This window comes from Osmerus mordax, unplaced genomic scaffold, assembly GCF_038355195.1.
Source record: "Osmerus mordax isolate fOsmMor3 unplaced genomic scaffold, fOsmMor3.pri Scaffold_88, whole genome shotgun sequence".
Taxonomy (NCBI): domain Eukaryota; kingdom Metazoa; phylum Chordata; class Actinopteri; order Osmeriformes; family Osmeridae; genus Osmerus; species Osmerus mordax.
The window spans coordinates 20,001-25,000 of NW_027120645.1; positions in this window are offsets into that span (position 1 = coordinate 20,001).

A 5,000-nucleotide genomic window follows, 5' to 3' on the forward strand; every position below is an offset into this window, starting at 1 on the left:
GGAGATGCGCGTGCGCGTGGCAACCTTGACACCCCCGTGTTCCCCTGGACCAGACCTTTCCAACGCCGCCTGAGTTAAGGTGCTACGACGTCCCTAAGTGGAGATGCCTCTAAATGAACACCTTTTCCCAACTTTGCACGTTTCCAGCTTGAGAGAAAAAGGGGCTTAAAATTCACAGTTATTCGCCCGAACGTGGGATTTCGCTGGGGACGGTTTCTAAGTTCAAGTTGGGACGGGGGGCACCGAGGTGAGTGGTGGTTGTCCCCGAAAAAGCCCTCCCCTTTTCCGTAGCCCCGTTTAAAGTTTTGTTTGGGCTCCTGTTCAGCGGGGAAGCGCGTGCGCGTGGCAACCTTGACACCCCCGTGTTCCCCTGGACCAGACCTTTCCAACGCCGCCTGAGTTAAGGTGCTACGACGTCCCTAAGTGGAGATGCCTCTAAATGAACACCTTTTCCCAACTTTGCACGTTTCCAGCTTGAGAGGAAAAGGGGCTTAAAATTCACAGTTATTCGCCCGAACGTGGGATTTGGCTGGGGACGGTTTCTATATTCAAGTTGGGATGGGGGGCACCGAGGTGAGTGGTGGTTGTCCCCGAAAAAGCCCTCCCCTTTTCCGTAGCCCCGTTTAAAGTTCTGTTTGGGCTCCTGTTCAGCGGGGAAGCGCGTGCGCGTGGCAAACTTGACACCCCCGTGTTCCCCTGGTCCAGACCTTTCTAACGCCGCCTGAGTCAAGGTGCTACGACGTCCCCAAGTGGGGATGCCTGTAGATGAGCACATTTTCCCAACTTTGAATGTAAGTTTCCAGTATCATTGAAAATGTGGCCTCAAACGAGCAGTTTTGCCCCCGAACGTGGGATTTGGCTGGGGACGGTTTCTATATTCAAGTTGGGATGGGGGGCACCGAGGTGAGTGGTGGTTGTCCCCGAAAAAGCCCTCCCCTTTTCCGTAGCCCCGTTTAAAGTTTTGTTTGGGCTCCTGTTCAGCGGGGATGCGCGTGCGCGTGGCAACCTTGACACGCCCGTGTTCCCCTGGACCAGACCTTTCTAACGCCGCCTGAGTTAAGGTGCTACGACGTCCCTAAGTGGAGATGCCTGTAAATGAACACCTTTTCCCAACTTTGCACGTTTCCAGCTTGAGAGGAAAAGGGGCTTAAAATTCACAGTTATTCGCCCGAACGTGGGATTTCGCTGGGGACGGTTTCTAAGTTCAAGTTGGGATGGGGGGCACCGAGGTGAGTGGTGGTTGTCCCCGAAAAAGCCCTCCCCTTTTCCGTAGCCCCGTTTAAAGTTTTGTTTGGGCTCCTGTTCAGCGGGGAAGCGCGTGCGCGTGGCAACCTTGACACGCCCGTGTTCCCCTGGACCAGACCTTTCTAACGCCGCCTGAGTTAAGGTGCTACGACGTCCCCAAGTGGGGATGCCTGTAAATGAACACCTTTTCCCAACTTTGAATGTAAGTTTCCAGTATCATTGAAAATGTGGCCTCAAACGTGCAGTTTTGCCCCCGAACGTGGGATTTGGCTGGGGACGGTTTCTAAATTCAAGTTGGGATGGGGGGCACCGAGGTGAGTGGTGGTTGTCCCCGAAAAAGCCCTCCCCTTTTCCGTAGCCCCGTTTAAAGTTTTGTTTGGGCTCCTGTTCAACGGGGATGCGCGTGCGCGTGGCAAACATGACACGCCCGTGTTCCCCTGGACCAGACCTTTCTAACGCCACCTGAGTTAAGGTGCTACGACGTCCCCAAGTGGGGATGCCTCTAAATGAAGCCAATTTCTCCTATTTGAATGCACTCTCCCAGCCCAGAGAGGCATGTGCCTTAAAATTCACAGTTATTCACCCGAACGTGGGATTTTGTTGAGGACGGTTTCTAAATTCAAGTTGGAACAGGGGGCACCGACGTGAGTGGTGTTTGTCCCCGAAAAAGCTCTCCCCTTTTCCGTAGCCCCGTTTAAAGTTTTGTTTGGGCTCCTGTTTAGCGGGGATGCGCGTGCGCGTGGCAACCTTGACACGCCCGTGTTCCCCTGGACCAGACCTTTCTAACGCCGCCTGAGTTAAGGTGCTACGACGTCCCTAAGTGGAGATGCCTGTAAATGAACACCTTTTCCCAACTTTGAATGTAAGTTTCCAGTATCATTGAAAATGTGGCCTCAAACGAGCAGTTTTGCCCCCGAACGTGGGATTTGGCTGGGGACGGTTTCTAAATTCAAGTTGGGATGGGGGGAACCGAGGTGAGTGGTGGTTGTCCCCGAAAAAGCCCTCCCCTTTTCCGTAGCCCCGTTTAAAGTTTTGTTTGGGCTCCTGTTCAGCGGGGATGCGCGTGCGCGTGGCAAACATGACACGCCCGTGTTCCCCTGGACCAGACCTTTCTAACGCCACCTGAGTTAAGGTGCTACGACGTCCCCAAGTGGGGATGCCTCTAAATGAAGCCAATTTCTCCTATTTGAATGCACTCTCCCAGCCCAGAGAGGCATGTGCCTTAAAATTCACAGTTATTCACCCGAACGTGGGATTTTGTTGAGGACGGTTTCTAAATTCAAGTTGGAACAGGGGGCACCGACGTGAGTGGTGTTTGTCCCCGAAAAAGCTCTCCCCTTTTCCGTAGCCCCGTTTAAAGTTTTGTTTGGGCTCCTGTTTAGCGGGGATGCGCGTGCGCGTGGCAACCTTGACACGCCCGTGTTCCCCTGGACCAGACCTTTCTAACGCCGCCTGAGTTAAGGTGCTACGACGTCCCTAAGTGGAGATGCCTGTAAATGAACACCTTTTCCCAACTTTGAATGTAAGTTTCCAGTATCATTGAAAATGTGGCCTCAAACGAGCAGTTTTGCCCCCGAACGTGGGATTTGGCTGGGGACGGTTTCTAAATTCAAGTTGGGATGGGGGGAACCGAGGTGAGTGGTGGTTGTCCCCGAAAAAGCCCTCCCCTTTTCCGTAGCCCCGTTTAAAGTTTTGTTTGGGCTCCTGTTCAGCGGGGATGCGCGTGCGCGTGGCAAACATGACACGCCCGTGTTCCCCTGGACCAGACCTTTCTAACGCCACCTGAGTTAAGGTGCTACGACGTCCCCAAGTGGGGATGCCTCTAAATGAAGCCAATTTCTCCTATTTGAATGCACTCTCCCAGCCCAGAGAGGCATGTGCCTTAAAATTCACAGTTATTCACCCGAACGTGGGATTTTGTTGAGGACGGTTTCTAAATTCAAGTTGGAACAGGGGGCACCGACGTGAGTGGTGTTTGTCCCCGAAAAAGCTCTCCCCTTTTCCGTAGCCCCGTTTAAAGTTTTGTTTGGGCTCCTGTTTAGCGGGGATGCGCGTGCGCGTGGCAACCTTGACACGCCCGTGTTCCCCTGGACCAGACCTTTCCAACGCCACCCGAGTCAAGGTGCTACGACGTCCCTAAGTGGGGATGCCTGTAGATGAGCACATTTTCCCAGCTTTGAATGTAAGTTTCCAGCATCATTGAAAATGTGGCCTCAAACGTGCAGTTTTGCGCCCGAACGTGGGATTTTGTTGAGGACGGTTTCTAAATTCAAGTTAGCATAAGGGGCACACGTGTGAGTTGTTATTTTCCCAGGATTGATGGTTTCCAATTCGGTAGCTCCGTTTAAAGTTTTGTTTTGGCCCCTGTTTAGCGGGGATGCGCGTGCGCGTGGCAAACTTGACACGCCCGTGTTCCCCTGGACCAGACCTTTCCAACGCCACCCGAGTCAAGGTGCTACGACGTCCCTAAGTGGGGATGCCTGTAGATGAGCACATTTTCCCAGCTTTGAATGTAAGTTTCCAGCATCATTGAAAATGTGGCCTCAAACGTGCAGTTTTGCGCCCGAACGTGGGATTTTGTTGAGGACGGTTTCTAAATTCAAGTTAGCATAAGGGGCACACGTGTGAGTTGTTATTTTCCCAGGATTGATGGTTTCCAATTCGGTAGCTCCGTTTAAAGTTTTGTTTTGGCCCCTGTTTAGCGGGGATGCGCGTGCGCGTGGCAAACTTGACACGCCCGTGTTCCCCTGGACCAGACCTTTCCAACGCCACCCGAGTTAAGGTGCTACGACGTCCCTAAGTGGAGATGCCTCTAAATGAAGCCAATTTCTCCTATTTGAATGCACTCTCCCAGCCCAGAGAGGCATGTGCCTTAAAATTCACAGTTATTCACCCGAACGTGGGATTTTGTTGAGGACGGTTTCTAAATTCAAGTTAGAATAAGGGGCACACGTGTGAGTTGTTATTTTCCCAGGATTGATGATTTCCAATTCGGTAGCTCCGTTTAAAGTTTTGTTTCGCTTCCCGTTTTCGTTGCGTAGCTCTGATTTGGCTGGGGATAGTTTTATACACTGCTTTAGAGTAAGACACATACGTGCGAGTTGTTTTCACATTGGAATTGACGATAGCCATTTCGGTGTTGACGTTTAACGTTTTCTTTCGCTTCCCGTTTCCGTTTTATCCAACCGATTTCGCTGGGGACAGTTTTGTTATTTAAGTTGGAGTGAGACGCAGCGACGTGCGTTGAAATTTCCGCCCTATCTGCGACGGTTCACGGTTGTAGCTCCGATTGAAGTTTTCTTTTGCTTCCCGTTTCGCGCACGCGCACGTGCGCGTTATTAGTCCCGGTTTTCCGTGTGCCCCCGGTTAATACCTTTCGAATGAGCCTATTTTGATCAAAATCCGTTGGGCGGAACCGAAAATGAGCTCGAAAAACGGTTTTCCCAGCTTCGCAGTGCATTTCCCAGCTTCTGACTTACAAGCGTAACATTGTCGCGGCCCCCAGTCCACCAGACAGCTACCATAGAGTATATAAGTCATCCTGGGAAAATGAATGGAAGTCAATGGCAGTATGACTTTACAGTGGTTTTGCCCATACTACACATATGGTGTATACACGGACCATGCACCATATGTGTCTCCCGCACACGGGTGAAAATGTATCCGCCTGAGAGGCACTCGGGGCGGGCACCCGATGGGGCATGAGACCCCCCCACCCCTGGTGGTCAAAAAAAAGTTAAAGTTTTTTTTTCCTT